Source organism: Symphodus melops (genome assembly GCF_947650265.1).
Source record: "Symphodus melops genome assembly, chromosome: 18".
Lineage (NCBI taxonomy): Eukaryota > Metazoa > Chordata > Actinopteri > Labriformes > Labridae > Symphodus > Symphodus melops.
In genome coordinates, this window is record NC_136708.1 from 3,609,850 (window position 1) to 3,636,638 (window position 26,789).

General features: G+C 43.5%; 1 protein-coding gene across 5 annotated transcripts in view; it reads left to right on the forward strand.

Annotated features, from left to right (window-relative positions):
• thrb (thyroid hormone receptor beta) overlaps nucleotides 1-26,789 on the forward strand; it is a 109,511-nt gene that overhangs the window by 37,618 nt on the left and 45,104 nt on the right. For 3 of the 5 annotated variants that reach the window (XM_079368544.1, XM_079368541.1, XM_079368545.1), the window contains exon 2: nucleotides 22,337-22,403. The exons of 1 other annotated variant lie outside the window; for it this stretch is intronic. The gene's annotated coding sequence lies outside the window, so the exon portion shown is untranslated. Of the gene's footprint in view, nucleotides 1-22,336; nucleotides 22,404-26,204; nucleotides 26,295-26,789 lie in introns of all 5 variants that reach the window. One more of the 5 variants, XM_079368542.1, reaches the window with a different exon arrangement.

Consider the following 26,789-nt stretch of genomic DNA (forward strand, 5'->3'; position numbering starts at 1 on the left):
GCCTCTCACAACAATTGTGTTAGACTCCAGATTGAGTGTTCACATCATCAACAAGATCATTGAGGTGCTACAACAAAGGGAATTTTATATATATATATATATATTAGACGTAACCAATCCAAGCTCGAGTGCACACTAGAATGTAGGTTCAAGCTTCGGACTTCATCGATCCATGCGCAGGTGTATTTCTCTCTCTGTCTTTTAATCACTAATGATAAATAGACTTGAGCACGTCTTCTGACTCCTCAAAGCACTTTTACACCACACTTTTACACAATCACACACTGATGCAGAGGCTGCTGGGTAAAGTCTCGTGCATGCATGGGTTGGAGAACGAATAGGGAGGCTGTGATTGGTTTATCAGATTGGCACCTCGTGGCAGACATTGGTGGATTTGTTCTTTGTACCTTTTTCAGAGCACGAGAGTTATTGATGTCTGTCAGGACCTAAAGACTGAAAAAGTGTCTTCGGAGAAAATGACCAAACCTGCCTTTAATGTGTGGCTGCATCAGCGACAGGGATCAAAACCCAAACCCCCAGTTGAGAGACTGCTGCCTCTGCCACTGAGCCACAGCCGCCCCCAGTCATGGCTGATACAGATACAGTACAGGAGAGCTCTTCCAGGCCTGATTCTGCGACAGCTGCAGGGAAAGTTTCAACGACATTAAGAAAGCAGGTGATCTAACAGATGATACACTCGACCGAGGTGATTGGTCAAATGTGAGAAAGAGATGCAGTGATTGGACAAAACAAGAAGACAGCGCAGAACTCTCGATGTTTGGCACTGATTCTTTCTTTTTTTTTAAAACTCTTGAGCTCTGTTGATTAAATCGATCAAATCTGGTGAAGTAATAATTCATTTTTTCATTTGTTGTGTTGTATGTCACTCAGTAGTCCATCTATTACCTTTGACCCTGATGGAGGCTTCAAGAAATGACGTGACAACGCTCAGTAGTTACGGGTGAATAATTTCAAAGTCCTCCTGTCATCTCCTCCAAACCAGTCTGCTGTCACAGGGACACATGGACATCTGTGAGACTTAATAAACGTCTCTCGTCGTCTGCGAGTGTCTTGATCTTATTTTGTTGCACATATCTGCAGGATGTGAACCAGATGAGTTTAACTTCTTTTGTGCGGCAAACAGAAAGTCTGCACCACATGTGAGACGAAGGATCGGATTTCGGGGCCCTGTCCCTCTTTGTCGGAGTCTTATTTATGTCCTCTGCGTCCTCGTCCAGCTCCGCTGTGCTCGCCTGGAACAGTCACAGACTGAGATTTAAGCGAAAGAACGGCGCAAGAGCCTGGAGCTTCCCTCCGCCTGTCTGCTCATGCCAAAGGGTCGTGTGGAAAACAAAAGCAGAATGTGGATACAGTACTTGGGGATGGGGGTGGGGGAGCCTGCTGCCTGCCAAAATATGTGTATCTGGATTACTTTCAAGCAGCGAGGGAAGGGGGGAAAAGAAGGAAGGAGAGACAGAGGGGTTGAAGGAAGCAACAGGGGAAGAAGGCAGAGACAGATTGTGAAACAGTTTTCCTAATGCTGGGATCCCAGGGGCTGCTGCCTCACCATCCCACTGAGTGTGCACATGTTGCGTTGGCCTGCAGGCAGACGGGAGGGGAAGAAACCTTTTGTTGCTGTTGTCAGTATGAAAAGAGGAAGATCGTTTTCAACATGTCTTTTTTTGCATGTGGTTTAATTTGAATGTTCATCGACTGTATTTTCTGTTTTTTCAAAGGCAAGGACTGTTTGAGGTCTGTTTGCATCGAAATGATTTTATAAAAGTGATGCAACGTGAAGGCAACAGGTGGGACGCCTGACTGTAAAAGAGAGGGAACGATCGGTCATAATGGATGCTAACAAGGACGAGACGCTGTTTGAAATCAGCACCTCAGCACACCTGAAAGAATCCTAACACACCCAGCTCTCTGATTTACTTCCCAGACTCTTCAGCTTATTCCTGTACTATTTCCATGTAGTATGAGTGATACCTTTTTTTTTTTTTTTCAAAGATTATTCTGGGCCTTTTTTGCCATTATAAGCCAGGACGGCTGAAGATAGACAGGAAATGTTGGGAGTAGAGAGAGAGTGTGTGTGTGTGTGTGTGGTTGTGTGTGTGTGTGTGTGTGTGTGGGGGGGGGGTGACGTGCAGTGAGAGACCACGATGCAGGTATGGACGGAGCCGTGGCACAAGCCGGACTCTGGACCTGAGCCTGCTCTGACTGTGAGTGAACCGTATGACTGACACTCACACCATGATTGATAACTCCCCCGCGGTTCAATCCAAACGCTTCCATGCACAGACGCAGAAGCGACAGGTAGATTAATGAATTAATTAAAACGTGCAAACATTAAACATTTGTTTTATTTAAGAAACTTCTCCCTCCCTCGTTCAGGTCGTTTAGAGGTTCCAGATGATGTTTGGCCCTGTGGCTCTCCATGCAGCTAACATCAGCTACGACTCATTCTAACAAGCATCCTGATCATTTTAATAAGAAGAGCTCGGAGCTGTGTGAAGATGACTCTGTGTGTCAGAGTGCGTGTGTGTGGGCTGACAGTATTTTGACCACTGTATCACAGCTGCTGGGTAATAAAGTCTTCTGTGTCAGGATTCAGAGAGAAATCTCTCAGCTCCTTAATAAACAGCAGAAAAACCAGAGGAAGAAAGATAATAAGAGCAAGCTGCATCCTCCGCGCTCCGCTCCATCGAGGCGGGCTGGAAGAGTCACGTGCTCTGATAAACATGTTTACAGCCTGGAACAAAACATGACGAAGGTCTGATGAGTTAATGTCATGGTGGGCACACTGTCTGACATGACTGACAGGTGAGATGATGGAGCTGGAGCATGCGAGGTGTGGAGAACGAGCAGGCAGACAGGGAGGTGTGTGATTGGTTCATCAGATTGGTATCAAAGTGTTTACGTGCTACATTGTGACTTTATTATATTATTACATTATTTCTTCATTCCTGTTTCAGAGCACGAGTTCTTAACGTCTGTCAGGACCGGAAGAAGATTTCAAACAAAATCTTAAAAAAGTGTATCCTGAGAAAATGACCAACCCGGGCTTTTTATATGAGTTAAACATGAAACAGAGAAGACAGAAAAGACTTTTAACGGCTCATTATAACATCATACATGCACATGACTCAGCTCATTTAACAGAAATATATATATATATATGTATGTATATTCCAGGGACTGCATCTGATTTGTAGCACTCGGGAGAATAGACGACACGTGAGTCATTTTCTTACCGCGACGTCGACGTTTGTTCCATAGCAGCAAAGCCTGTTTCTGCTGTGACTGGATTAAAGGATTTTACACAGTAACCTTTTCTTTACCCTTTCATCACATCAGGGACTCCAGCTTTTTTTTTTATTTCTCATGTATGCAGCTGTGTGGTTTCGTTTCAGCTTAACCCCGCTTACTGTGGGGACGGGTATGTGTCTGTTTGTCTGTGCAGAAAAAAAGAAAAGAAAAAAGCTTTCTCGTGGAAAGAGTGAATGAAAAAGCTGCTCACGCTGACACAGATAGAGGCGTTCAGTGTGTTGCGGCCTATTTCTGGACTCTGCCTGAAGGTTGAATGAGCAGGAGTTTTGCAGATGTTGGTACCAGATGTGGATCAAACTGTGACCTCAGCTTTGTGCTGGCAAGTTCCTCGCAAATGAAGAAAAACACACACACACACACACACACACACACACACATAAACACAAACACACACACCGTCACTCATTCATACACAAACACACATGTTGCTAAGAGTAGAAGTGTCTTGAGCTCAGTAAATCCCCCCCGCTGTGTCCCTAATGTGTTCCCACAGGTATGCAGCCCCGGTGCCAGATCACAGTGTGCGTCTCCTCGGCCTGTGTTGCACTCTTGCAGGAGCATTTCGCAGACACAGGTCTCGTCTCGTGAACGTAAAGTTGATTGCTTCAGCCAGCAGGAGGGCTGTGATGGCCGCTGCACAATCAAACAGCAGAACCAAATGAGCTTCTTCTTCTATGTGCCTCTGACAGAATGTGGTTGTGTGACAACAGTATGGAACAGATCCCTGCAGAGGTGGAGCTTTTTGTCAGAGCTAAGAGGCTTTTTTCATAACCACAAACGGCTGATGCATCCTTTTCTTCCCTCAAAGCAACCAGACTCCACTGACAAAAACAACCATTCAAGCTCACAGAACAAATGAGCATGAGTGTTGTGTTACTGCGTGCTACACAGTAACACAACACACTTTGAAGCCCTGCAGTCAAACAGACTAACCCAGCTGTGGACAGGTGTCTTTTAGTGCTTTGACAGGTAAATGACTTTCTCTGAAGCTTGGTGATTAAGAATTAAAACAAGTGTCAGACATGTTTTCCTTCAGCTCTGAACACTGACCTTTCCCCCCCAATTTCCACATTCCAGGTACTCGCCATGATCCGTCAGCGCCGCGCACTATGCTGTGGTTCAAAAGTCTGTATGAGAGTTCACCTCAAAGTGCAAAGAGCCAAGACTCAAGACGTGAGCCGAGACGCACAACACAGCAAACTTTTATGTTTGTAAAACGTTTAAGGCTTTTAGAGCCTGAAAAGTAATTTGAAAAAAAATGTAACAAAACCCAAAATGTAATAACTGGTTGATAATGTAACAAAATGCTGAGCCCAAAACGTTGTAACTTTTTGCCCCAAATATTACATGTTGTTACATTTGTAGGAGAAAAAGTATTTTTCCTGCCCTATAATGCAAAAAGTTTAAACGTCTTGGGCTCAGCCAAAACAAGCACATACGGGGGTCCAAAGGCAGTTTTATTAAGGAGCCGGTTTTGCACTTTTCAAAACTGGGAAATCAATTCAGTTTGTGCTAATTGAAACTGCAATGAAGTCAGGTTGTTTTTTAAGATATCTGGTGCATAAACAAAGCAAAATGTCTCCTCTTTGGTTTTAATAAACCATCAACTCCAACATAGTACAAATAAACCCGCTCCAACACGTGAACCTTAAAGCTCTGGGATCCATCGTTGGGTCCATGGTGCAGGTCCTACATCTATATGCAGCGATGAAACAGGTTGTGTCACAGTGTTCAGTGTTCATACAGATGTTGGGATAGGAAAGGGTTAAACGACGAGGGCTGAAAGCTAAGTTACTCCTGCAGGTTTTGCTAATTCTTGTTTGTTTGTAGAAAAGTGAACTGAAGGTGTTGATCAGGCCTTGGGGACGCGTGCTGTGTCCACATCCTGAGAAGAGTTCGAGTCCACAGGGATCCTTTAAGACTGCACCTGTTTTTAAACTGGGATGAAACGATTCAAATCCCTCCTCTCTGCTGTGAAGCTTTGGTTTGAGGCTGCTCGCATCACATCCAGAAACAAACAGCAGCTAACGAAGGTCGGCACCTGCTGGGAATAAACAGAATTTTAAATGATTTTCTTCTTCTTCTTTTTTTTTTTGGTTTTGATCAACCTCTCTACTTTTTCACTTTTCTTCTTAAGGAGCTATGTGTGTCGTTTAATCCGTTTCCAGGGTTGTGTTGTGGAAAACCTTCATTCGGTCCAAATGTCTCTGCAGCCCAGGGGGCGCCTGTTTTAAGACTCTAATACACTAACAGAGGTGTTTCTTCTCTCTTTTTCTCCTTTCCCAAATTTTCTGGCATTTCGTCATGCGGACGGCTGCAAGACATTTTGTGCAACTGCCATGAAAATATCTGCTTTTAATCAGTGCAGCTGCACAGTGATGCTGCAGGCTTCATCTGGCTGTCCTCTGGCTGTCCTCAGCTGACAGAACACACCCGACCTGCTGCTTCTAGTTTTACATGTGGAGCTAATGGAGGGCGACTGTCTTATCGTGATAGAAGCAAATCAAACCGTCTTTTGTTTTATCTGCATTTCCTCTGCAAAAAAAACAAAAAGCATGCTTTTATTGTTCATCTTCCTGTTAGGCTAGTGTAAACTTCACTGCGCAAACTTTGTGTTAGTTTTGAGGAGATATGCAAAAGCAATTTGGTATAACATGCTCTTTGTTGCCATGGTGACAAGCTGCTGTCGCTGTCTGCAAGCAGGACTTCGATTTAAACGCTTGGTAATCAAGTCTTCATGGACTTGAATTGTTTTCTGATGGTAACTGAAGATTTTATGCAGATTTATTTTTGGGGGGTTCATCCCCACTAATGTGCAGGAGATCTTGCTGTGTCAGCATTTTTTAAATTAAATTACATTGAACCCAGAGACAACATTTTATTTCATTAAGTCACAAATATAAGAATAGTTTTTTTACTTTATGGAGTAGATTGTTATTATTTTTTTATTTTGAAGTTTTTCAAGTGGAGATTTAGATGGATTCATACGACTCGTGATTGGAGGTTGATGTCTGCACAGAACGACCTCCTCGTGAAGGATTGTGCTTTGTGTTTCTTTGTTGCAGTAACCGGCTGCGATGGATATTTAATGCTAGAAGAAGTCAGGTAAACCTTGTGTTGATGTCCGAACCTAAGAGGTTTTTTTTATTTTTTATATATATATATTTTAATGCTGATGACATCATTCTCTCCGTGGTCGTAAAATAGAAGAGAAAAAAAAGAGGTGACAGATTTTTCACTAAAACCTTTTTCACACATAAGAATATCTGCTGAAACACTCCGGAGATTACCCGGAGGAGCCGTATATGGAAAGCCACATTTTTCACTCAGACTTCACCCAGAGTCTCTCCTGCCAGACTCCACGAGAATCTGTATGAGCTGATGGCTGAAGGTTTGCACCGACCACTACAATGTTCTGTGTTCATCAGTACGTTGTTTTCTGCTCTTTTGTTGATGTTGTCATTCTGTTGTGCTACATGTAGCATCGATGTAAAGGCAAATATTCTCATTATAGTCGTGTAGCGGACTCTGTTGCTTCGTCCACTTCTTCCGTTTTTGTTTTTCACCTCCGAAAGTGGTTGGAGAAGTGAGGCGGGGGGTTTATAACCACAGACTATGAATGTTAGTGGACAAATTGTACCAAAGAGGTTATATGAGGAGCCCATCAATAATAAGTCTATTACATGCTGGTCAGCGTGGCCCCTTTAAGGCGAGACAGGCCAGAGTGCTGGCGAGGAAGCCAGGCGATGCACTGTGGCAGACGGAGAATAAACAATGTAAGGGTTAATGTAGCATCGTTAAATAAGAGTTAAAGAAGACAGTGAGGATATGAATCGGGCCTTGGTGTTGTATTCTGACTTCTGTAGGACCAAACATGGAGTTATCCTTTCATTTCATCTCTGCTCTGTGAAACAAATCAAATCAAAGCATTAAATAACCTAATAAATGACTTAATAAAATCGGCATGGCTCGAAATTCATCGAAGTCCAGAGGAACAGAAATCCTTTGGACCTTTATCAACAAATAAAAATCCATCGTCAAATCAAATCACGCAAATCGAATTTGTGACGCTTCGACACATCGTTCCAAAACAAACGCACACACGTAAACTGGAGCCAGGCTGACACCGACACCGAGCCAGTATTAACCACCACAGGCCCTTCATCACTCGCACAGAGCTGGCCTTCAGTCAGGGCAGTAAATGTTTTATATACGCTCAATTTCTCCGACTTTTGAGACAATTGGATGTGACAATTTAAAACATCTGTTGCAAGGAAGTGGTTTTACTTCCTGCGGCTTCTGCTTTATTTCATAGTCACGTCCTCAGAAATTGGTTTATTTAACAGACGTATGATTGTAAGCGGATTTTGTCACAAAAAAAAAAAAAAATCCTGTTGTATTGTAAAGCAGATCCCCCATGTAAAGCAGTGCTGGGCGCTCAGCCCTCAGCAGGCCGTACGTCCTGCAGCAGAAGGATCGAGTCGCTGCAGAGGAACCTTCACATTTGGCTGCTCTCAAACACAAACTTGTTCTTTTGGTCGGCATCCAGAGCTCATCATCCTGGATAAGAAGTGAAATGAAGAATAAATGCTCGAACAAATAAAGAGATTCGCTTCTCCTGCCCCTCTCCACATTCAATCTTGCACGCTCGGCTGCAGAGCTGTTTTTACCTGACTGGCAGTCACACACGGCTGCTCTTTGTTGGGATTAGGATCAAACTCTTCTTCTACACTTTGATGTTTTGAAAAAGTTATTGATTTGGAAATTGAAGCTGAAACACAAGAGTGAATTTGACATATGAAGAGTGATGGAATTAGCCGTACGGCTTTGTGATACTAGGAAAGAAAACTTGCATCACCACCATCTGTTCTAAAATATGAATTTCAATAAAAAAAAGTCTCTTCTTCAAACGAATAAATCCTCACTTCTACTTTAACACACGTTCAGGGTTCAACCCTACGTCTTCATAAAAGGTTCGTTTATTCAGCTTGACAGAAAGTCTTTAAAATGAAGCTCCCAGCTGTCACTTCTGCACATTCGGCGTACACATTTTATTATATGTACCATAAATCACGGGAAATATATCGCGATTTTATCTCTAACCGTGTATCTGATTCTGAAACATGAGCCTTCGTACATAGACGCATAGCAAGAGTCTGAGTCTGAATAATAACTTCAATCAGTGCCTTCTCACTCAGCATGAGGATACCTGACCTGCTGGATCAGAGCCGGCGGTCACTGTTTCAATGCAGCTACTGCTCTTGTAGTCACATTAATGTTGGATATTCTTTAATCAAATATTTTATTGGCAGCCTGTTTAAGTCAGAATGGAGGTTTTAGAAACATTTCCCCAATCGACCAAGTCAAAAGTCCTGAGATGTAACTTCAGACCATGTCTCGCTTTGTTTCAGGCCGGACATCTTCTCCATGCAAAACCAACCAGCCAATCAGAGCGAGATGTCAGAGCAGTTAGGTTCACCTGGAGAAGGAATCAGTCTTTGTGTTTTTCTGTGCATAGCGGCAGATGAAGAAATCCAAGAACTTCAATCATACTGTTGAAAAAGTACAGGAACCAAAATAATAAAGAATATTAATTAGGATATTGGCTCTCTTGGTTCTAAATGTCTTCATGCAGTCGTCTTAGACACGTGACAGTATTCCTAGATATCTGCAGGCACCAGGAGGAGGAGTGTCCTCGGTCATGCAGAAGTGGAAAATCAGTGTGCAGAGCAGGTGTGTCGTCGCCTCGCTCAACATGTGAGCTGGATCATAGCCAGGACATAAATAAACAAGCAGACACTCAACAACAGAGGCGGAAGCTGTTGCATCATGAGCTTGAAGCAGATGACACCTGCACTGTAAAAATGTGCATTCACTACACAATGACTGCTTTCTATTTATGTTACGTCACCACCGTGGTTTCATTCAGAGGAGCCGTGACGGTGTAACACGAGTTGTGTTAAAGAAACATAAAGGAGGATATTTTAAAGCTGTGTTATTGTTGAATGACGGTCCACCGAGGCAGCGGCCATTTTTAATCCAACACCACTGCTGTTGAGCACTTTGAGCGCTCATCATCCTGAGGTCAGGGAGACGGATAGAGTCAGTAACTTTGCACTTGAGATGATGATAAGTGAGGAATTAAATGAAATTATTTTGGTTATAAGACACGATCCGACCGACATGGGACTTTTGAGGCCGATACCGAGGTAGGTTTTAGGAAGAGAAAAAAATCAGATATCGATATATCGGCCCATATCTCGTCTGTCTATTATCAGTAGATTGTGTTTATCCCTCAATGCATTTATCAAACATGCAGTTTAATATAACAAATAACTTTAATGAAATGTCAGTTGACTGAAATATCGGTGCATAAACATGAGCTGATACCGATGTTACAGGATATCGGCCGATATCATCGGCTGGTCGATTAATCGGTCGGGCTCTCTCAGTAATCCTCAGACCACAAGTAAGAACATCTCAAATGTTCCTCTAAGAGTACAGTGTGCACAGTTTGAGGAAGTGTTAGCTCAGTTTTGATCGATGTTTAAAATGACCAGTTTTGGAATGAACTTTGTGCTTTGCCACCTCTTCTATCCGTGTCACAGTATTTTCAGATTCTAAAGTCCTATTCGATCACTGAGAGAAAATGTTTTGCCAAATTGTAACAGGCTGGAATGACCCTTTAATAAGGTTTCACAGGGGAACAGCCGGGTGTTGTAGCAGTCGATGGAGAGCGCTGACTATTCAGAGCTTTTCCCGTTTCGGTCCAGCTGTTGGGGAAAGCTGGGTGAGCTGTTCAGGGTCGGAGGTTTCAATCCCTCGGAGCCGTGTTGACCCAGCTGTTGGGCTAAGTAGAGCTCAAAGTGTAAAAAAAAAAACAGCTGACTGCTCGCCAGGTCTTCACAGATGTAGAATCTAAGGAGTCACTATGACAGCCGTGTGTGTTTACAGAGCTCTGTGTGTGTGTGTGTGTGTGTGTGTGTGTGTGTGGATGCAGGAGGAGTTTCAGTCTGTATGTATGTGGGACCTTTTTGGCTCTAACGTTGTGTTACTTCAGGGTTTTAACCGACTCTGTGTGTTTTTGGCAGGCTTCCTAGCTAGCGAGGGTTGTGCCAGCGTGGTAGCCAGGTTTCTGCCCCAGAGACATGGAAACCGACCAATCGGAGGAGTTTTTGGAGAAAATCCTTGGGTGCCCATTACTGACCTATTTACAGGCTTTGACACTCTCATTCTGTTTGCTGTCGGAGCAGCCCTGTTATATGAGGACAACCATGAGCTGCATCAAGTCAGAACGCCACATCACTTACAGTGGAGAAAAATCTCCTCCACACCAGTTTCTCATTTTCATTCGACGCTGTTTTTCTCCACTTTTGTTTTCCTCAACATCTGTTTGATTTTACTGCCGGGAATGCAGCAGAAAACCTTCCTCGTGTACGTCTGCCAATAAACATGGGGTTCATCCAAAGCCTCGCAGTGGTAGTGGCCAGCCTGGCACTCATCATGCCTCGGTCCTCTGCTCCCCTGCCTGCACGGCTGTGTGGGAAAACCTGCGTTTGCTGGAGAGGAGCGGGCGATGGGAGGAAAACCCAGACCGACGGTTTACCACTTTATAGCAGTTTGGATTTAGATCCTGAGTGTTGAACTCACTTCCTTTGCTATATATTATATCCACCACGCAACCTTGAGACTTCCAACGACAGAGACTAATGAGAAAAACAGTCGTGCAGAGAGATATATATATATATATATATACAGACTCTTTTTACGTTGCGGTGCGTCTATGAATGAGCTTTGAGGTGTAGATGGTGAGGCATTCAGGGTGCAGATTTCACGGCAGCTTTAGAGCGTCTGTGTGCAGTTTTATTGGCCGTGTTGGGGACTTGTAAAGGAATAATTATAGTTGGGATGAGTGGAGTGGATGATACTTAACTTGAACTGTAAGAGCTGACTCCTACAGTGGAGTATTTACAGTCCCTGAAAGCAGCGCGGGGGGGGGGCGGGGGGTCGTAGCTGCTGTAGCCTGAAGAAAGGTCAGCAGTGCGAGTGCCAAGGTGACCTCAGGAAATCAGTGTTGTTGTTTTTGTGCCCAGACTGCAAATCCCTCCCCATACAAATCCTCCACTTTTAAAGTCTCACACACACACACACACACACACACACACACACGCACGCACACACACACACACACACACGCACGCACGCACACACACACACACACACACACACACACACACGCACGCACGCACACACGCTGAATTAGAGGAAAGCTCTTCCGTTTTATATTTCCCATGTTATTGTTGGAGTACATGGAGGTGTCGCTCGGCTGGTGTGTAATGCTGCTTCAGGCCTTGTGTTTACATTCTCTTCTGGATAACACACAGCCTCACTTCAGCTCTCGTCTGGGATAAGCTGCTGAAATGCAGCTGCATGTGCGCTTCAGGAACGCAGTAATCCCTGATGGAGGCTTTCTGGGTGTGTTGTAGTACACCTGTCTGTGGTGCAACATTACACAGATGTCTTAACATAAACATCCCAAACTGAATTAGAATCAGTTATGATTAAATGATACTTCAGCTTCTCGGTGACGTCACCCATTACTTTACGAAAAAATTCGCTGTGATGGTGATGGAGGGTGGAACTGCAGACCCCGACTCATTTTGGATCCATCGAAGAGGCACAAAGGTGGAGCTGAGTGCAGAGTGACGAGCGTTGTTACTTATCATTTTCCCCACAAAGATACAAAATCAAATCTTTATGACCACTACTTGGTTCTGTGTTTCCCCTTTGCAAGCAGACCGTCTTCACAACGTGCCTAACGTCCCCCCCCCCCCTTCAAGAAGACGATCATCGAGGGCGAAGTGTGTGCAGCAAACCAGCTTTTTTTTTTTTTTTTTTTAAGTTCGTCTTCCTCCTGCTTTTCGAAAATCATGTACGGAACCATTTTGTGAGGATGAGTTGTACAAAACCGTTTCAAGCGGTTTCCCCCCCTCGCGTGGAGGGTCGGATCAAACAACCTCCACTGCTCTTTACGAAGTCGGCAGCGTAAGTGGACGAGCACCAGACTTTGAGTTCCCCTCAGTGGTTCCCAACGTGTCGGATCGTCCTGAGTCCACGCTCTGAAAACAGGCAAACATAACGTGATTCAGTCGGCGAGGTGGGAGTAAACAAGCTGCCTTCGGGAGAACGAGATTTTCTCATGCACTAACTCGTTCTCAGAAATGCAGGAGGAGAGTTTTGATTTGATTCGTGAGAGTTTGGATCAGGTTCAGGTCTGGTTTATTTGTACCCGTAGGTACACGGTGGCAGAGTTTGTGCTCGGAGCGACACGAGATTGATTTTGGCTGCAAACGCTGATCTGCTTTCAAAAGTTCAGCTGAGGTAAGCAGGTTATTTAAGGACTCGTGCCGATTTCACGGCTTTCTACCTGCTATCATAAAATCAACACAACAAACTAATGACCTGGCTCTGATTTTCCCTGAAATGTTTTGTTATCATTAGAAAACCAGAACACTTTTTGCTTTTAAAGTTTAACAGGATATGAAGCTTTGACACTTATCTGGAAAATGAGAACAAATATACAGAGTTAAATTAAATGTTTTTGGGACAGTGTTGGATCAGGATCTTGTGTTCACAATGTGATGAAAGGAGACAGGCCTACTTCCAGGCAGGTGGTGACGGAGGTCGTCCTGTCGACGGACTGCAGGTGTAAACTAGCTCTGGTGCAATACATCAAACATTTATGTTTCATATTTTACACGACAGATATGCACATCAGGGCCGAGCAGAAACAGCAGACTGAAGACGATGTGCTCGCTCACTCGCTCACAACGTTTCAACCTGGAAAAACAAAAACAAGAAGGAAGATCACCTGAAGAAGACGTCTGGTAGAAACATGAAACCTTCCTTCTTCTTCCTTTTTGACCTACGTGACCTTTTAATTTATGTCTGATCTGAATGTTTGAATGATCAATGACATCATAAGTCATTCATGAGGATTTCCATTTCTGATATTTCGTTCACGTCTTACGTTCAGAGTGATTGAGGATTTGTTAAATTTTGCACACTTCTCTTATAAATCTTCATTCAGTCTGAGCGCTGGTAGCAGCAGCGGCGGCGTCTGCGTCTGATCAGGGCTGACACACACTGCAAACATGTATTCCCTGTAGCGCTCGCTGTCTGCTGCTCACGCTCACTCTGCACGCATGGTGTAACAAATTCACACCCAGGATGCGTCATGTACCGCCGCTTACACACAGAGGTCATGCAGAGGTCGGGGTGGTGTATTTCACTATCCAGCAGACGTCTGAATGTCGGCGATTCGGCCATCGCAGACAGTTAAGTGCAGATAGAGAGGAGAGACGGGGGGAGGGAGAGCGTGCATGTCATTCAAGGTCGGCGTTCACCAGAATGCTGCGGCTGCAGGGAGAATCTAAATCCCTGTTTCAGTCTCAACAGGCGACATTTAAAACAACTGTCTTATTTGGATGCCTCTTTTTTTTCTGTAAAAATATAAGTCTTCTTCTTCTTTCATGTTCTTTCACAGAGCTTCTTTAAACACTCCCAATCCTCAAGTACAAAAACACTTCTGTCTGTTTGTCTCTCCATGTCTCAGGTGGGGACGGGCTGTGGCTCAGAGTCGGCCGTCCCTAAACCGGCAGGTCGGGGGTTCGATCCCCAGCTTATGAGGCTCAACCACAAATCGCTCCCGCTGCTTCGACGGCGGCGTATGAATGCGTGTAAATGGGATTAGTTAATTCAGATGGTCACGTCCATTTACCCTCTCTGTGTCTTGTCTTTCATTTTGATGCTGCAAATAAATAAGCGAGCTGTGATCAAACTGTATTTCATATTTGATTATGAAAAGACTAAAAATAAACCACAGGGTTTCATGCAGCCAATGATACTTTTAAATGTGTTGCCTCTCTGAGCTCCTCTTTCCTTCTTTTTTAAACACAGTTTTAAACCTGCTGCTGTTTTCATAGTTCAGTACTAACACTTCTTTATGTGTTGCGTTTCATTCCTCAGTGTTTCACCGCTTTGTCTCCGGGCAAACGGAGCAAACGACAAACAGACAGAAGCGTCCAGAATGAGCCGGAGCGCTTGTGCTCGCCTTCATAAAATATTCAGAACAAAACTGAAATGAGAGATCCTAAAAAAAATAAAAAATAAAAATCTAACAAATCTCAGGCGCAGTCGTACGTGCCGAGCCGAGCACTGGTGCACATCTAATGACATAAACAGATCAAACTGAGCGCCGCTGCGTCAAACGTTCTCATATTTGTCAGAACCAAACGTTTGTTGAATTCCTCCATCCGTCACTGATCCAGCCAGCATTTCTGTCTCCCCTCCCTCCCTCCCTCCCTCCCTCCGTCTCTCTGCATCTTTTCCTCCTTTTTCTCTCTCTCGCTCTGAACAGCTTACTGCAGTATCCTTAAAGTCCCTGCGTGTGTCCTGAGTTGTCCTCTCTTACCCAGCATGCACCGCGGCAATCTGGAGCTCTGTCGGCTCAGGATGGGTGCACACTTTTGATGTCGGGAGAGAGAGGGAGGGAGGGAGGGAGGGAGGGAGGGGAGGCAGACGCTATGATGCTGCTTTATATGCTCCTTTCAATGGTTTCCCCCAGCGCCCACTGCTGTCATCAATTTGAAAAGGGCTCTTTTTTTTTTTCCTTCACTCTCCTTTTTTTTGTGTGTGCTTTTTTTTCACCTTGGCTCTGGAATAGTGTCCATGAGGCTGAAAAAAGGAGAACAAAAAACTGTGTTTGCTGCAAATCGAGTCTGCGAGCCGGCGCATTGTCCTGATGTGACCCGCACTCGCTCACACAGACGAGAGCAGCAACTGTCAGGCAGCGAGGGAGCTGTGTGGCTGCCTGCGCCTGTGTGTCTGTGTGTGTGTGTGTGTGTGCGTGTGCGTGTGTGTGTGCGCGCGTGGCTGAGAGTGATGTAAGCGGGGATGGAGAATATTTTTTACTTTTCCATCTTTATTTGACACACATCGTTTCTCCTGCGGTTGTGTTATTTTCTCACATCCTACCGTACATTTTGGCATTATTTCAGTCACTGCTGAAAGCAAAAATTAAACGGAGAATAAACGTGTTGGTTATAAATAAATGTGATGGATGATTCATAGTTTTTATTAGAATAACTCTCTGGCTCCAGTTTCTCACACGTGATGACTCAAAGCTCTCTGCAGAATTCGATCATTCAAGTTGTCGGATGTCACCAGATACAAACACTTCTTTTTTTTTTTTTTTCATCTCAACATTAATATTTATAAAGAAAAAACACAACACAAGATCTGCACACCAAGAAGCTCCCTGATGAACATGTGACATTTGGAGACAAGGCGCTCGTCCTCAGACTTGAAGTGAAGAGTCTCCATCTTGAATACACAAAGACAAACACGTGACCCGACCCAGCGGAAAATCCATTTTCAAATCAGGTGCTTAAAATAAAACGAAAAAAAACAACACAGAACAAGAAATGTCAACACGCATACCTGAGAAACCTAAATGAAAAAATACAGATACCCAAAGTTTTAGCAAAATGTGTACAGCTATTTAAAGGAAGCTCACATTGTCATTCTTTGGATTTTTCAATAAGATGTAAATCTCTCTAATCATCATAATTAAAGTGTGCCTCATTTTTATGTATTTAAATAGAGATAAAGAAGATCATGACAGAAAAGCACAAACAAAACGATCAGGTTAATGTAGTTTCTTTAAATATTTTAAATCCTGTAGACATCACAGTTTTAGTAGTAGAAGTCTCTTTCGGTGTTTACATTGATATTTGTGATCTTACACAGAATAAGCTGAATGTGGTCAAAGTGCTGCTCAGTAGCTGCTGTGATCTGAATCGGAGCCCGACTGATTCGATGTTGGCCTAGCAGGGAGCGCTACATGGATTAAAACAAGCTTCGTCACTCTCTGTCTTCATTATAAATCTTTTCCACCAGTATTTGATAAAAGCAGTAAATATAAACATCTATAGTTTTCAGTCTCGGATTTGACCTCTTCCTGAAATCTGTATTGGCCCTTAAAATCCCCCATCAGTGCGGCCCTGATCTGCTTTCTAATCTCACTCTGTTTTTATTGAAGAAGCTCTGAGTTGTGAAGCTTTTTTTTTTTTTTAATGCCAGGTTTTATTTTAAACTCTCCATCTGAGGCGGTCACTTTGGACAAATCTGCAGTTTGAGACTCAATTTCCTGCTATCTGCCTCTCATGTGAAGTCTGACCACTCTCTGCAGAGTTCATAATCGATGTCCCCAAAAGATCTCCAGCCCCCCCCCCCCCCCCCCCCCCCCCCCCCGTTACAGGATCATTTGGCTTCGTATCCTGTGTGTGAGAGAAGAAAATGTTACGATTAACAAAAAGGTTTTGTGTGTGCAGACAAGTGTTTGTTTCTTCTCTGGATCTGGGGAGGTTGCCTTGTGACTGATCTCTAGTTTATGTTTCATGTCTCCTCTTTCTTTTTCTTTTCTTTTTTTTTTTTGGTTCTTCTCCGACATTCAGCATGTGATCACCATAAATAATGCTTTTGTTTTTCTGCAGTCCTGAAGAATACGTCAGTACTGATTTCATCATAATAGGACGTTGAATTCAATAAAATACAAAAAAATAAAAAAGGTAAAAATATTTAGTTAACAAAATTGATCATCAGTTAGCAATATACTGAATTAATGTATTTCTTTATTTCACACTGAAACTTGCGTTGTGGTCTGTCAGAAATTCGACCTCCATGAAAGTTTTTTTTGTTTTTTTTTAAATACCGTATTGACCTTTTGTGGCTTCTTTGTGTTCTTTAATCAGCTGTCTTCAGCACAGTCGCGTGATGTGATTGGGCAGATGTATCTGTAGAAGCTGAATTACAGAGCATGAAACTGATGTCCTGCACATGTCCAGTTACTTCTGCTAACCTTCCTCTTCCCTGGTTGAAGTGAAATGAGGATAGGAAAGTATTTTAGTAACACAGTCGTTGTGGTTTGCTTCTATGTTTGGGTTCCTTTCTGGAGGAGTCGACCTCAGCTTAGGTTCATGTCTGCACGCTGCGGCTCCTTTGGCCTGCTAAACAATCACAAATCGACACAAGGGGAAAAATGCAACAATCTATAATCTAATCATCTGAATCAGAGCGGGCGTGAGAACAGCCTGAACGTATTTCCAAAAAGAAAACCTTTCTCCTGCTTTGAGCAGATCAGACGCTAGCGTTACGCTCCTTTTGTTGTCCTTGAACAACCTTGAAAGCTGCTCGTGACAGCTTTGATTTATTCGTATGCTAAGTAGGCTAAAAAAAGAAATTCAAAACTTGGGGCTGAGACATTCTTGTTTCCTCGAGTCCTGCCGGGGCGATATGACCAAAAATGTTATCAAGACGATACAATGTGTTTCATATATTCATAATTGTCACGATAAATGTTAAGTCATTCTTTCTTTGTGGTTGCGCCTGACCCTATTTCTGCGACATGATTGGCTGTTCGTCATTTACTTATTCTTCTCAAAAGCCCCGTTTCCACACGGCGGTCCGGTATGGATCAGTACAGGTCGGTTGGCGGCGTGTAAGCCGGATGCCGATCGCCGCGTCAGCTACGTTATAGCCTCAAATGACAGCAGCTAATCGCTAACAGCTAACCCACTAATAATTTCACCAAAGGAGAAAAACGCAACAAAAAAAAAAAAAATTGTTACAAACACTATCAAGCTTTTTTTTCAGAGAAAGCTGCGAGGAGAAATAAAGACAAATAATCGACTGTGTGTTTAAACAAGGCGGGGTTTTGTTTTGTCGCTGTCACGTGACGATTCTTTCGACGTATCAACGGCCTGCAGGGTTTAGCTCCGCCTTTTAGGGTCGGATCGATATTCTTGGCACCCCAGCTTAAGTCACAAACAGAACTGAACCGCTCGGTGGAAACAGAGCTTAAGATGTGGGCTGGACACTAACATTTAAGGCGCCCCTCTTTCCCTCAGTCTGAATCGTGTTATAACGTGTTTTCATAAATCCAGCTTTTAGCGAATATCTAACAAGAAGAATTATATCCTGATCATTACTTTTATCCTTATTCTGCCTGCGCCTACTCTCTGATACCTGATTCCATAATGAATGCTGTATCACAGGCGTTTCACACTCTTATCCGTCTTTGTTGACTTTTTAAGAAAATGTTCACACAAAAAAATCTAGTCGAGAGTTGTGCACATTCTTTTCCGAGGCTTTCTATCATCAGCCTTATTGTCTGAACCACCTGCAGGTCACAAGAAGGAACGCAGGCCCGTAACACTCTTCCTCAATATGATTCATTTGTTCCGACGCGGAGGTGAAGTCGACCTTGAACTGTTTCCTCACAACGCGGAGGTTGTACTGATGGTTCCTTTTCATGTTCTCATGGTTTCCTTTAGCGCTTCACTCGTTTCCTCCCACACTGAAACACTCGGACGCTGTCCTTGACCGAGCGGCGGCCTCAGAAACGAGAGAATGATAAACATTTTAATTCCAGAAGAATCGTTTCTTTTTACTTTTTATCACCCCCTTAAAGAATCATCAAGGAAGAGGAGATTTAATTTGCTCGAGCCAAAGAAACCTTGGATGAGAAGCAGGTGTGTTAGAGTGTTGCACAAGGCAAAGAAAATATGTCCTTTTGATTAGTTAAGGCTCTGTACTTTCATCAGGATTTTCTCTTTGTTGATTCTAAATTGACTTTTCCACGATTGAACCTGTTTACAATGCACCGCAGCAGTTTTTACATAATTGGACAAAAAGAGGAAACGCTGCGGTGATGGAGGACATTCGAACGTTCTACAACCTGCGGCCCTTTTTTGAGATGTTTCTCCTAAAAAACCCACAAAGGCACGTCAGGTGCCGGGAGCGCAGCAGCAGCAGCAGCAGCAGCAGCAGCAGCAGCAGCAGCAGCAGCAGTGTGTGTGGAAAACAAACAAAAAACTGTTGTAAACAAGAGCAAAGAAAGGCGCCTTTCCTGCACAAAAGGTGACAGGGGGTGATCATCCCCCGAGCTAGCTGAGCTAAACAACACGGCATGCAAACAACGGAAGAACTATTTTGACATTTGCATGATAAGTCGATGAGATTTAAAATCCAATTGTGTCGTATCGTGCATCTTAATGTGGTTGTTTTATTCCGGAGAGGAATCTGGTGGAGCCTAAAACGCAGATCTGACATCAGCCAACCTTTCAGTCTATTGCTAGCATTGCACAACAGTCACTTCTTCTTCTCTGCTGTGAAACAGAAGCTGCAGGAGGCAGCACAGAGCAGCTTGCTTTGGTGAAGTCCAACAGGATTTCTGTGACATGTGTGTGTATGTGAGGCCAGTGTGGGAGTGTCCACGTGCGTCCGGCTGCAAAAGTCAACAATTTCCCATCGGATCCTAGCATAGCTTATTCTATCCCGTCGATTGTATCATCTCCTCATTTTAGAAAAAAAAAACCCAACAACACACTATCCTAATTTTAACCGTTCATATTTTCAGTCTGTGACTGTTTACATAATTTGCAGCTCAGAAAACTCCTGATTTATCTGAAACGTGCGTCCATAAAGGGACTCGTTTAGTCGATAGTGACTCAGCTAGTATCGGCCGGCAGATTGATCGGTCAGGCTCTCCGTGTGCTCATTAAATTTCCCCTCAGACCACTCGACACGGCCATGGCGGAGCACAGTTACAGTAAGAGGAGCTCTGCCCTACTTTTACTCCACCATTTACAACCATTAACGTCCGGACTGTCCACACTCATCCAGACAGCCCGGTGGTGACTTTCTCCAGGCCCACACCCGGCCTCAGATGTCCATTACTCTCCCTTTGAACATGTTCAAACTGTCTGTACTTTTAGCCCACTGCATGGAAAACCAGACGAAGGGCAGCAGTAAAAAAGAAACATGGATGCTGAGAAATGTGCGTCACATTGTCAAATATAACTCCGATCACCATGGAAACTGAGTAACTGAGTGTATCAGTGGGTGTGTGTGTTTTTCACAACTCGGTCTACTTCTCACACACACACTTTTCTTTTCATCAATTTTTTTTTGTCTTTCTGTTTACTGAATAGAAAACAACATTTTGAATCAGTTTAATAATTATTGTTTAAATTGTCAGACTTAAGAAGCTGTTAAACTTCTCTTCAGTGTTTCAAGAACCTAAGGCTGAAATATCAATCCACTCGGCCCGTGATTTATTCAGTAAGTGCTCTGACTTATTTCGAAGTGACCTTCATTTTCTCCTCAGTATCATTGTCTTCTCCTCTCTAAATGATGTGATGAACTTCAAACTTCGATGAAAACAGACTCGACCTCACAAGTGGAGTCATTGCAGCGTCAGAATCACAAATGTGTTTTTGATACCCGGGGGAAATTTTTGGCATGACAGTTTCTCCTGCATAGAATAAAAAGATGAAGACACAAAATCTGTGCGTAAAGAAGATTTAAGGAGGAAATATGCAAATGTGAATGACAAAATGAAAAGGAAATGTAGTTGCAGACATGTTTGCAGAGACGGGGGGGTTCAGTCAGGTTTGAATGGACTACAACTAGAGGCCTGTTCCAGGTGTGTGTGTGTGTGTGTGTGTGTGTGTGTGTGTGTGTGGGGGCCTTGCCTTGTGATCGAAAACAGGCGTCGAGTTTTACTAGAATAGCACAGAAGTTTTAAATTGTGGTCTGGTGGCGACCCGGTAGATCTCACAGCATCGCTTCTTTACATTCAGAGTGTCATGCAGCAGGTCATGGGAAATAAAAGATTTCATTTCCTGTCTTTTGTCGACATTGCTAAAGACACGTTTAAAATGATAGTGCCCACATTGTGCCATCGAGGGATAACTGATGAAGCAACAAACAGACAGTATGTAACGTTGTGACAACAAGCGTTAATGGAGAGCATGCAGGAGGCGACAGCGCTGCAGATGGGCGCAGATGGGCGAATGCACGCTAATGAGAAAACGCACAAAGTAAATATGTAAATGAGCACAACACACAAACATTGGACTCGATGATGTCGTCCTGTTTTTGATTGACTGTGTTATTCAAACAAGAATTCCCTTTCAGACCAAAGTGCTGTGTTACCTTTCCCCTCAGTTAGGATGCAAATGTGACACACACACACACACACACACACACACACACACACACACACACAGAGAGAGAGAGAGAGTGCTGCACACGAGCTCAGAGGGAGGAAAACACATTCCCATTAGAGCGCCCATTAAGTCTGATTACGAGTGATTACCGTCTGTCAGAGATCGAGATGTCCGGCCTCGTCCTGCTGCTGAATCAACAACATGAAGAAATGTTTTCTTTCTCACTGTCTTCCCTTTTCTCTCTTTGTCGTCTCTCGGTGTCTTTCTGTGTCTCAACGTGAACTCGACATGACTTCTAGTGTTTCTTGGGCACAGCGTTTTAAAGCTCATGTCTCAGTCACAGCACATGGTTTGTCACATGTTGTTTTATTTATGGACTTTTTGCCGTTCTTCGCTTCGGGGTCTGAATAAAAAAAAACAGAAGATATATTGCCTCATTTGTGGTCTTCTGCTCCTAAAAGGAAAAGTGGGATTTTGTTGCAGTGGGTTGGGGGGGGGGGGGGGGGGGGGGGGGGGGGTTCTGCTCTTAACCACATGTGGAAACCACCAGTGGGTTTTGTTTTTTTCCAGGCAGCTGCTTGAGCGGCTTTGTTCAGAGTAACTGCTGCATTTAGGTCATGTTAGCCGGATGTATAGTTCTGACTACATCCTGACGCTGCACAAAACGTGTCAAAGACATTTCCTGCACTCCATCGTAATGTTTTTTTTAATTTTCTTATTATTTCCATTTCTATTAAAATTCCTGGGTTGTTTGGTGTTTTAATTGGAAGCTTTTAAATGTCAAACCTGGAGCCTCGAGTCGATTTTTTTACCACCACAGAAACGTGTTCACTCGAGCCTTCCTGACAACCTAATGATTGTTGTTTTTTTTTTTTCTGAATGGATGGACTGTGATTTTCATCTGCGATGCTCATTAGTGTTTGTTTTTGTAGGTGTTTCTCCCGGGGAGCTCAGCGGCTCCTCAGCGCTGCCTGGAGTCAGACTTCACCACTTCCTCTGGTAAGACCTTCATGTTGCTCAGCTCCACACAGCCAGAGTCGTGCCGCCTGCAGAATGCCAATACACAGAGTTTCTATCTGCTCGGCCAGACCTCCCTGATGTGTCCAGAGCACACACACTCTCACACACACACACACACACACATACACACACACACTCACACACACACTCACACAGAGACACACGCACACACGCATAGAAAATCCACGTCTCTGGAGTCGTGATGTAAATGTAATGAAGCTGTAATCTTGGTACTGATCCAGTCGAGAGATCAAAATGTGCCAGACTGGTGATCCGTCAGTTCATTTAGCTTCTTGTCCAAGAGAGTGTGTGTGTGTGTGTGTGTGTGTGTGTGTGTGTGTGTGTGTGTGTGTGTGTGTGTGTGTGTGTGTGTGTGTGTGTGTGTGTGTGTGTGTGTGTGTGTGTGTGTGTGTGTGTGTGTGTGTGTGTGTGTGTGTGTGTGTGTGTGTGTCATGGAGGCAGGAGGATAGGTGGTTCTTTTTGCATAATTTCAAAGATATCTTGAATAATGATTCGGCCCATGCAGAACGATCACGTCAGTCAGTGCTTTACGTTCAGAACAGATGAAACGCTGATTTTTTATTTATTTTTTTATTTTTTTAAAGTTTACTTTGTATTACATTATAATTAAGTTAAGTATTCAATGAAACAGAGCAAGACACAGCAAAGGGTCCATGGAACCATGGAAGAGGGTCAAAGCAGAGCGAGCATTACCTCTGCACACGGGGACAAGGTGAGCTGAACACAGCCGAGCTGCAGTGAGAGCACATCATAGAGACACGCCTGAGACAGCACACTCAGACAGGAGTCGATCCCACAGCTCCCACAGCTCCCACAGCTCCGCGTCTGACACAGAGCAGCCTCCACCGTCACGGTGTAAAAGTGTAGGTGTGACATGTGGTGTAAAAGTGCTCTGAGTAAAAAGCACAACACAAGCTCAAGTGCATTTACTATTTACATCCAACTGCACAAGAACACATCTGACCTCCTTCTAGCAGAGATCTGGGACGCCTCTCCGCGTTTCACTCCACTTTCTTCCGCTCTTTTTCTCCCACTATGATGCACGTGCAGCTACTGTGAGGCCACGGAAAAAAAAAAGGAGGACATGTTACCTTTAACAGAACGTCGATATTTTTGCGGTGCACGTCTGATGCACGGCTGCATACTCTGCTGAAATTTAAAAAGCAGACGCTGTTGTTGAGCTAGTTTTTGCGGCGCTGCAGTTAAATGTTGACTTTGAGGAACACGGATCAGATCAGACCAGTTTTTTTTTTCTCTTTCACACCACAGACGCGTCTCCGATGTTACTGACCTCATGAACAAAGAGCATCCTGTTTTCCAAACTCCTCTCTCAGAGCGAGCACGCCGACGGTTGGACGTCTTGTCCGTCACATGGGGGCTTTTCAGCAGAAGGTCCCGGCTATTTTAAGAACGCTCCCCCTGGTACTTCTCAAAAACTCAATGGCTCTGATTATGTTGGGTAATTAAATAAGAATTAAAAAAGTATATAAGTGAAATGGTTAGGTTCATTGAAAAAGACAGCGGCTATATTTAGCCTGAGGCTAATGAAACACTGTAAAGCACAACTCAATGAAACTAACACAGTGCGTTCGAAGGAGGGAAATATAAGTGTCAGCTTGTTAAAGCAGATTTAATTTAAACTGGTTGGAAAAGTCACAGAACATCTGAGAGACTTCTTTCTGCAGACATGAAATTATGAACTGTGAAAGGACCAGACATCAGAGAACAAATGAAAGTGTTTTTTTTTTTTTAATTTCTTTAACAGTTCAAGAATATACCATCAAATGAGGATTACAGTTTAACAAAGTTTAACCCCTTGATGCCTGAATTTGCTTTTACTCGTGTTTCAGCTTTCAAGTATATATGCTAAATTAAGTTGAAAATGTTTATTTGAAAATATCACATGAATAGATATTACATAAAAAGATGTTGTTCTGTCTCTGACTGCTCCAATGACAAACTCATGCTTGCAAAAGGTTCCCATGTATGTATTGAATCAGCCGGCAGTGGAGGAATACGGACGCTGGTTTGGCTGCATTTGGAGCGGAAGCGGTTTGATGCAAATTCGCATCAAGGGGTTAAATGTGGAAATACAGTTGTCATGGTAACACAAGGTGTGAAGAGTAAAGTTATAGCGCCTAAAATAAAGTCAAAGTGTCATGAATAAAGTAGACGTGTCACAAAAGAAGTGTTTTGAGTATTGAAGATGAAAAGTGTTGAAAATGAGCGAGATGAAGTGAGTAGTTTAAAGAGGAAAAGGTCCCGAACAGGAAGTACGATTAAGGACAGTAAGGTCAAAGAGTTTCAGGGTTAAAATAAAAATAAATAAATTCCAAATATTTAGACTCAAGTCTTAATGTCAAAAAGGGTCCGAGGCCTCTGTGGATGGAGCGAGCGCACGAACCAGTGTGCTGCAGTGAAACTGAAAAATACACACTGAGATTAAAGTGTACACAGAACACTGCAACCAGCCAAAGGCTTGTTTGAGGCCTGGTTATTATTTATAGGGGGCATTTCAGGGCACACATGAATCAAACCTTCTTAATGTTGAAGTATGTGACCTTTACAGCCATGTGCAGCACGAACACTTGGATCATAAACAGTAAGAAGCAATACATTCGCTGCATCACGCCAGGACGAGGACGTAACAACAAACTCTCACTTTTAGAAATACAAATCAGGAGAATTGTTTTGACAATCCAAAGATAAAAAATACTCCATGCCAGACTTCATTTCAAGGTCTGCGGGTGATTGTTCGCTCCAGCTGTCAGCCTTTTGTCAGCGACTGTGTCATCTCCGATGCCTTTTGTAGCCTTGCATGGATTATTGGTTGCATTATTTGGCGCGGCTCAGCTCTCGATCTCTGGTGAGGAATCGCGCTCCGTGCTTTTTTACGATGTAACAGGAATGCAGCACACCGGATAGCCCCCGTGTGTCTGCGATCCTCGCTCACACTGGCCGGTGTGTATTTTTTCCTGGCAGCCACAGAACGTCATGTAATGTGATAAGTGCACTGCAGACCCACACACAAAGTCACTCGGTTGATTCTTCTATTAGCTTGAATTCTTTAATGAAAACACCATCTGCTGTCCTTTTCTGATACCAGTTGCCATGATGACGAGCCTGGGATCACATTGCACGGTGTGATGCAGCTTCGTAAATTAAGTATTAGAAAGCTCCGGGCACATTGGAGGGGTGGATCAAGATTGATTCTTATCTGAATGCCACCTCAAATAAGATGCATTTTGGCAAAGGCTGCGGTGACTATTGTTTGACTGCTGCTTGTCAGTGTTGATTCATGATGCAAGCTGACGTCGTGCACGATGAGATTACCACTGAGGACTGTGAGGAGGGCTGATATTTCCACTCAGATAAAACCCTGATGCCCTTTCTGTTTTCAAAACAACCAGAGCCATCATTTTTATTCCAGGTTAAAGCAGGATTTACTGGACCTGCTCTGCATAAAGTTGACATTTCGTTGGTTTAAGTGGACTGCTGTGTCCCTGTAGTGCAGAAGAGAGGTCTCGGAAATAAAGACAAACGTGTATATATGGTGTTAGAAGACGTATGAGTAAGTGAAAAGTAAAACAATCCATTCAAAAAAATACATTCCACTCTGAGACAGTGATTTTGAACATTTGTTTGTGTAACCTGAGTGGCTGAAATAAACCCATCCAGTCCTTTGTTTGGAGTCTGCATAAGTCTTACAACACAGAGAACATGCTCTGTTTCTAATGTGCTCCCCTTGTGATGTCACAGTGGGATTCTGGTACACATAAAACACCCTCCCCTGGTATCTCCACCCATGGACTCCACCTCGAGCCTGTATAGAGCAGAACTTTGGAGCAGGTCAGCCATTTTTATTCTCTCTACAGAGGAGTGTTGTCTACACAGCACAGATGTTTCATTTAGAGCACAGGCGGACCGTTTGGAAAGATGTAAAGGGGGACAATATGTTGACCTATCACCTATCATTAACCTTAGGAGGCAGTTTTAAGGCAATCATAAGCGTTTGTTAAAGTTCCTGTGAAGCATCTGTTTTAAGATACTTTTAGGTGTTTATTTAAATCTTTATGAGAGGTATGTTTCACAACTGGTTCAAGCTGCTCTTTAGCCTTTAAGCTACACTTTTGTCTGTTTTTATCAGTATGTTATAAGTCCCCCTTAGTGCCTGTTTTAAGGTACCTTTTGGCATCTCTTTATATGCTTTTTTTTCTTCCGGTCCAAGATGGCTCACCCATTAAAACATCCCACTTTACAAAAGTAAGATTCCAAACACATTGAAGAGCGAGATGTGACACTGCGATATTGTAAAGGTTGTAGATAGACAGCTGACGTGTGTGT